General features: G+C 41.0%; 1 protein-coding gene across 1 annotated transcript in view; it reads right to left on the reverse strand.

The window, feature by feature from the left end:
• Window positions 1-7,913, reverse strand: part of LOC109403142 (protein O-mannosyl-transferase Tmtc3) — an 804,586-nt gene extending 796,673 nt beyond the window's left edge. Inside the window, exon 1 of the mRNA XM_029875707.2 lies at window positions 6,185-7,913. The gene's annotated coding sequence lies outside the window, so the exon portion shown is untranslated. The remainder of the gene's footprint in view (window positions 1-6,184) is intronic.
• Window positions 7,914-8,496: the final 583 nt, after the last annotated feature.

Consider the following 8,496-nt stretch of genomic DNA (forward strand, 5'->3'; position numbering starts at 1 on the left):
GGCACGGTAAAGGCTGGGTATGCTGCGCAATTCAGATCCCACTGTGATCCACTAGCCTCTGTCCAGCAACTCCTATTCCTGCCTCCTCGTGGTACCGGCTGTAAAGTACGAGCAACCTTAGGGAAGATCGGATAACCAACCCCGGTGGGAACTTTGGTCGACAGGGAAGGAGGGGTTTGCTTCTGCAAACCTGAGCGTCTGTTCTCCAGGAGGAGCAGACGAACGAAAACAGCCTACGACTCATTGATTTCGCCGCCTAAAAAAACATGGCCAAACGTAGTACCTTTTTCCGATACAGCCTCTCTTATCGTTACACCTGGAGATCACCACAGCAGACGGAATCTCAAGTCGACCACGTCCGGATTGACGGACGGCACTTCTCCGACATTATCGACGTCAGGACCTATCGTGGCGCCAACAATGTACGGTACCGGCGACCGTCACGATACAACCTAGAGCGACTGAAACAACCGGATGTCGCCTCAGCATACGCGCAGAATCTTGAAGCCGCGTTGCCAGACGAGGGCGAGCTCGATGAGGCCCCTCTAGACGACGCGGCCGAGAGCACCATCGAGTACGTGGAACGGAATCGACGAAACGAATGGTTCGACGAAGAGTGCAAAACGATTTTGGTGGAGAAGAACACAGCGCGGGCGGTAATGCTGCAGCAAGGGATCCGACAGAACCATGAACGTTACAAACAGAAGCGGAAACAGCAGACCCGCCTCTTTCGGGAGAAAAAGCGCCGCCTGAAAGAAGCGGAGTGCGAAGAAATGGAGCTACTGTGTCGTTTCCAGGAAACACGGAAGTTCTATCAGAAGCTCAACGCATCCCGCAACGGCTTCGTGCTGCGAGCCAAAATGTGCAGGGACAACGACGGAGGCCTCTTGACGGACGGACGTGAGGTGATCGAAAAGTGGAAGCAGCACTTCACCGTACGGCAAATCCTCCAGAAATGCCGTGAATACCAGGTCCCAACGCACCACCTGTTCATCGACTTCAAGGCGGCAAACGACAGTATCGACCGCACAGAGCTATGGAAAATCATGGACGAGAGCAGCTTTCCCGGGAAGCTGACTAGACTGATAAGAGCAACGATGGACGGTGTGCAGAACAGCGTAAGGATTTCGGGTGAACTATCCAGTTCATTCAAATCTCGACGGAGACTGCGACAAGGTGACAAACTCTCATGCCTACTTTTCAACATCGCTCTGGAAAGTGTGATGCGACGAGCCGGGCTCAACAGCCGGGGAACGATTTTCACAAAATCCGGTCAATTTGTGTGCTTCGCGGACGACATGTACATTATCGCCAGAATATTTGGAACGGTGGCAGAACTGCCTGAACCGCCTGAAACGCGAAGCAGCAAAGATCGGACTGGTGGTGAATGCCTCAAAAACAAAGTTCATGCTGGTAGGTGGGACCGAACACGACCGGATTCGTGTGGGTAGTAATGTTACGATAGACAGGGATACTTTCGAGAAGGTGGAAGAATTCGTCTACCTCGGATCCTTACTGACGGCTGACAACAACGTGAATCGTGAAATTTGGAGGCGCATCATCAGCGAAAGTCGGGCCTACTACGGGCTCCAGAAGAAGCTGCGATCTGAAAAGATTCACCCACGCACCAAACGCACCATGCACAAAACGCTAGTACGACCGGTGGTCCTCTACGGCCCATGCTAGAGAAGGACCTGCAAAAACTCGAAGTTTTAGAGCGACGCGTGCTAAGAACGATCTTCGGCGGTATGCAGGAGAACAGTGTGTGGCGGAGAAGGATGAACCACGAGCTTGCTGAACTTTATGGCGTACCAAGCATCCAGGAGGTGGCCAAAGCCGGAAGGATACGGTAGGCAGGGCATGCTGCAAGAATGCCGGACAACAACCCTGTTCGGCGTTCTTGGTGTTCGCGACAGATATGGTTGGTACAAGAAAGCGTGGAGCGCAGAGAGAGAGTGGATCAGGTGGTGCGTGACTTGCCGAGCATCGGGCGTGACCGAGAATGGAGAGCGGCAGCCTCGTGTATTATGGAGAAATATTGTTGATTCAGTTTTATCTTGAATTTGATTTGATATATGTAAATAAAAATGGAATGGTGTTTGTATGTCACGAATAGACTCGGGAACGGGCCAGCCAATCTACAACATTCTTTCAGTGTTTTATTCGCGCAGGGCTTCGACGTGTTCGTACGAAAAATAATTGGGAAAATCGACCGAGAACGCACCGAAAATAAAAAAGTTTGTAATTCCATTTTGCGGGGCATTTTTCTACAGAGCTGCATGTCAAAAGACATAGTAGGCAGGCAGAACGACGTTTGCCGGGACAGCTAGTACTAAATAAATGAATGAGCTGTGTACTGGAATACGGCAGGATTCAGTAAGTATTTGATCTTGTTCCTCCGCAAGAGAAACACCACACCAATCGTGCAGCTCTGGCACAGCCACTATGGTGGCTCCAGAGAGGATAGCCCAAGTAACATTTTGACAATCAATTGGTCTTGTAGAGGGTTTTGGAATCGGAATAAAATACCTTTTAATTTGGTTTAATGCTAGTTCTTACAATGTTTCTAGTCTATTTGACAAAACAATATGACTTGGGAGAGCCATACAGACACCAATCCTATCTTACGTAATCATGTACTTTTAGTGTTATACTGAGTTTGTACATCCATCTCGAATAATTTTACGTTGATTTTCGGCTGATATACACTGCATTCGGCTCTTTCGACTATTCAGTATAACGAGTTCAAATGATCTTTCGTTAACTGCCCCACGTTTCGGCTGTGTTCAGCAGTCTTCTTCTAGCTGAAATAGACCTTATTTTTCCTGAAGAAATTTTATATTTTATAACGGTTAGGAATCAAGTTGATAACCTAATTCTGACCTTCATGATCGTCATAAAACTAAAAGTTTTACAATGGCGAATAGAGTGCAGTGCTGCGAACATGCTGATTATGTTTCTCCATTTCATGGAATGGAACGTACTCATCCAACCAGGTTCATCGCAACCATTTTATTAAATCAAGTCATAAATAATATGTATTAAAAATAATTCCAATATTTCTGATTGATTAGGAATTATTTTTCAAGCTAAAATAAGATAAATTTTTATTTAAAATTTTTCAAGAATTTCGAAGAACGATTCCAACTAATAATACTAAGTACAATGCAACTTGTATCATAAATGTATATAAATCAGTCGGGATGTGCAACGAAAAGAAGGTGATATTGTCATGAAAAAGTTACTCGTCCTCTCGGTGAGAGTCGAGCTAGTCTTACTGAAAGGACTCGTATCTTTTTCGCAACTTCCAACAGTATTTGTAAATTCTAGCTTTTGGAAAAAATATCACAGCAGGCCGAAATCATTTGAGCATCACTGCCATTAATATCTTCGAAATTAAGAAAAAAAACTTAAGGAGACTTAGTTGAGCACTAGATTTGTGGTTTGGAACTACAGGTTCAATGCGATTCCTACTTTTCAAGTACGTCTGAGCCACTAATATAAGAAATTATTCAAACCATATTTAATAGGATCATAAATGTACAACATTAATCTATATAAATAAAAATGGACAGGTGTTTGTATGTCACAATTTGCCGTGAGAACACGTCACCAAATAAAAAAAAAGTTGTATTCGTGCAGGGCTCCAACAAGTTTGTGTAAAAAATAATTGGGAGAACAAATCTTAATAATGGTTAAACGTAATATTTTCATTAAACGTTTAAACATATTAAAACATTCAAGAAAACTACGGGTCTTTGGCACCAACTAAAGCTGATCTCGTAGAATCACGCACGATATTCACCTTAATTTTGAATTTTTCACCACTTACATCCCTCTTCCCCTAACCACCTCAAATATATTCAGCATCCTTTTGAATAACCTCCATAGTTTTTGATTTTTTTCATACTTTTGTGATAAACTTTTGTTTTGTATCGTTCTCTGAATGGTTCAGATATGTCTTAAGGATCCTTTAAAAAATCTAAATTCTATAGCAAATTGTCAAAATACTCATATGGTATGCCTAGACCTAGAATGCTTTTCGAAGCCTCAACATATGTTTAACTATTTCTATTCAAGTCTTTTCTTACATGAGAAAAAAGGAGTAGAATTTTTTGGCTGAAATTTCTAAAAACCGTGGTAAGTAGTAGGATTTTTAGGTTAATATGCAAAAATAAAACTTCAGCAAAAAATGTGTTTCCAATTTGTTTGCACAGTCGTCTAAAAAAATCATTAAAAAGAGTATCGGGTGCATATAAACATATTTGGAAGACGGCGTCCGAATTTCGACAGAACATGGTTTTTGTTTGCATTTTTTCACTTGTCACTTGTTTCCAAAAAAATAAATAAAAAAATGGAAATACGTTTCTGGTTTTCCTAAGCCAAACTTGGAGGATTTCTGAGAGAGAATTCTACTTTTTTTTGAAATTAATATCATATAAAACAGGACTCTTCTTTTCACATCTGGAACTGATCAAACGTTATCTGTTGGTGTGATTATAAGTAAGTAATCTCCCCACCCAAGCAACACACATGTTATATAACAGTTATGGCAGCGCAAGTTTTGGTTGTATAGAAGCTTATTTTACGTAATTCTAACAAAATGTTGAAATAACGTCGAATTAACTTCTATACAACCAAAACTTGCGCTGTCGTAACTCTTGTATAACATGTGTGTTGCTTGGGCAGTAGGTGACGGGTTCAGGGCAAATTCTACGCTCCATACATATTTTCAAATTTTTGTATGAGTTAAAGTCTACGGAGGGGGAGGGGGGTGTCTGAGATGGCCAAATATGAGTCTACGTAGTTTATGGACAGCGCCAAAGGACGATAAAAAATTTGCTACTTATGACCCCATTTAAAAAAAAAAATAACTTGAAAGATTTTTTTTTCTATAGTTGAAAGATATATTCACAATAGTGTATATAAATTTGAACTTGTCATTACTTTTTTCGTTTGTGAGCTTGCTGAATGGAATATATAAAATTTTGAGAGAAAAAAATACGTGTCAACGTTAAATATTAGTCGGACATAGTCTCCTCGATGAACAGCAGTCGAGAAAAAAAGCAAATAAAAGCAAATTAAATTATTTTAAATTATTCATTAAATCAAAACGTATTGAGTCAAGTTTAAAAAAAAAAATAGTAGAATGTTAAAGTATAAATTTCTAACTGTGACTTTTTCTAGATATAAGTTCGGTTCTTCTGATATGTACATATTTCAAGATTTTTTTAGAAATAATATTTTATTTATTTTTACATAATAGCAAATTCATCATTTTTATCAGTTCTCGTCTACTCAAATTATCAGAAACAAAATCCCAATATCTTGACCAATACAAAATGAAAAAAAAACAACCTGTAGAACTGTCAACACTCAAACCGTACAGTATATGCAGTATGATCAGGGTAGAACCAATCTCGATTTTTTTCTCTTATCACAGTGCTCCTTAGCTCATCATGGAAAAGAAAAAGATAAATAATAAATGGATTTGATGGTAAAATATTAAATCAAATGAATTTGTTCGTCGAATTTATAGATACATTTTCAGACCCGGTCTGAAAATTTATCAATAAATTCGATTATTTTTTTTTTTGTTTCGTACTTTTTGTTTTAATTTGACTAAAATTGAAGGAGAATATAGATGTCATAAGAGGAACTCGAAACTTGATATCAGTCTTATTGATTCAAAATTAATAACAATTGCATAAATTTTCAATTCGTGGATTCATCGTCAATCTTAGGTTGATAGACTGAAAACCATCTGTTAAAAAGATGCAGTATGCAGCCGAGACTCATATGTTTTATACAGGACAGGTGACAGAGCCGAAGACAATTTTTTGAATAACCTAACAAAGTAAAAACGTGTTTTTTTTCTGCACACGTAACCCAACTGACTATTATTTATTCTCAATAATGATAGGTAGATTGCAAAACAGTGATTAATTAGACCATATCAAAGACTGTCGAGTATTTTTTAACAAGAATATTAATAAAACAAATCCTTCAGAAGAATTGCAGCAACAATAAAATATCGAAGAAGATATTTTTTATATATGAAAAAGTATTTATATCGCTCAAAACTGGAAATTCTATCAATGCTAGCCCATTTGGATCCATCTGGGTTGTTCCTTCCAAAAATTTTCCCACAACCCAACAGCAGCAGTAACATTAAAGTACTTACACGCAAAAATCACCAACACAGACCACCACCAACACACGTTTTTGCACTGGAAACACTTTTCTTTCTCGCTTTCACAGCATCACCACCGCTCTTCTCCACAACCAACCAACTCGAACACACCGAGATTTTTCCCAAATCTGGCCTCCTCCCGTAGTAGAATATGCATGCAGGCAGCGCCGTAACACTAACACACTTTTCCGCCGCAGCTCATCAGCAGGCGGATTTTCTTATTGGAACATAAATGGTTTTGGTATTTATTTGTTGTGCAAGGTTGCTGTTTTTAACTTGTGGACTTCAGGGTAACAACTAATATACTCTAGGTTTATTATTCAAACTAACACAGAAAGCAACACTTTAAGATTTAGTAGCCATGCATTGGATGCTGCAGAACTTTTGCTAAGATTTTCATCATCATGTTTCGCTCTCCAGCAGTTGGCTGCTGCGGCCACTCTCACATACACGTACAACCCCCAACGCGAGTAGGCACATGAACTCTGTACATATGCAAACCAAAAACAAAACACGATATCTGCAGAGCAAGCAGCCAAATGTCAATATCGAAGTTGCTGCTGGAGCCGTTTCATTTTTCCCAAGGCCTCCAGTGTTCCGGCCTTCAGTTCCGGATGGGATGTTACTGTTGCTCAAACCAGTTCTTCTCGATAATCACATCTTCTCGGAACGTAAACAAACGCTTGTCTACCGAAAGAACATTGATCCGTTGCGGAACCACCTTTTTCGGATCTCGAATTTCCGTGGGTTTGTCCTCTGTCCAGGCCTTGAAGGTTGAAAACAATCGCCGACCTTGCTGCTGCCTAGCAACTCCCACCGTTGTCACGTACGGAGCAAGTTTCTTTCTAATTGGACACCTGTCCTATCACAACACTTGGTCCTGTTCTTCGGCTCCGGGACAAACTTTTCCTTGGTCACTCAATCGAATTTAAAGTTCTCGTCCGCTAATTCGATTATCACTTGCGTGCCTCCATCGCCGCTTCCAAAATCCGTACCGGGAAGACAAAACTCACTTCCTAAAAGTCCACCTTCAACTCAGCTGACGACGACAGGTGGACCAACAAAATCACTCCCGACGAAGAAATTTCGACGATTTCCCAGCAGCTTGAAGCTGTCAGTTTAGGTTGAAGCCCATCCACCTCGGCTGCCGCACCACACACATGCACAAGAGAGGTCACACGGTTTCTGGTTTGTTCTTGGTTCTTCTCTTCCGTGCAGACTTCTGGCTGGCGCTGGTGGTGCCGTTTTTGGTGTTGTTGTTTCTCTCATTCGCCACTGTTCTCACCATGCACGACGCGACGCGACGCGATTCCAACTGGAATTCAACCATGAACGACGAACGACCCGACAGACAAACCGACCGTCACGCGAGCGTCACCGCTGCGAACTTTAAAATTCACACAATCCCGTTGGACTTTAAATTGCGCTTCGGGACAGGAGGTGAGGAATAGTTCTTATCAATCCCGGGGATCGGGAATTGCATTGACTGAGAGAGGAGGACAGCTTTAAGGGCTAAGATCGAGGAAACGACAAAACACGGTTCAATGGTGCGCGTTTTTGGCCACGTCCGTTTGCCATTGTAGTTACCGAGAGACTGAAGCCACGACCGTCACATGGGTGTACTTTTTGACTTTTTCCGAACTGTGTGTTCGTCCGTTGGTGGTAGATCCTGTCGCCGAAGGATTTTCCGGAGCTCGTAGGATGCAGTTGCTCCGAAGAGATTTTGAAGCGGAGCGTGTGCTCTGGGAGAGCGAGTGAGAGACGGTTGGAATTGGGCGCATGTGCTGATAATGTTGTTTTGATTCCAATGTTTTGGTTTTATAGTAAGGACAAAACTTTCAGATGCTGGCAGTTTTTGACATATTTCTAATGGGAATGTCAGACGGTACGGTAGGAACTGGTTGTTTTTGTTGCATCCTATTGGAATGGCAAAGGATAAACAAGATTTTGTACTGGAAGGTGCAATGAGTAGATTGAAACAGATTTTGTTGCCGGAATTGTTGAATAAAGTACAACGGGGCAGCACAGAATCCAATTTACTATTATTGGATAAGATATTTTCAAAATAAGTAGAAAAAACAAATCTGTGTTTTTTACAGACTGAGTACAACGTCGTAAAATATATCGATTAGCTTCCATTAAAAGAATCGGTTATGGTGCAAAATTACTTGTAAAATTGGCTAGATATCATACGACAATACTTTGCGATTCTAGTGATAACAACCCTTACGAATGTAATCAAAACTGGGAAAATCACTATTTCCAATCACCAGTTACAATTGCATTTTGGTACCAAATAGTTG

This window comes from Aedes albopictus, chromosome 3 (assembly GCF_035046485.1).
Source record: "Aedes albopictus strain Foshan chromosome 3, AalbF5, whole genome shotgun sequence".
NCBI lineage: Eukaryota > Metazoa > Arthropoda > Insecta > Diptera > Culicidae > Aedes > Aedes albopictus.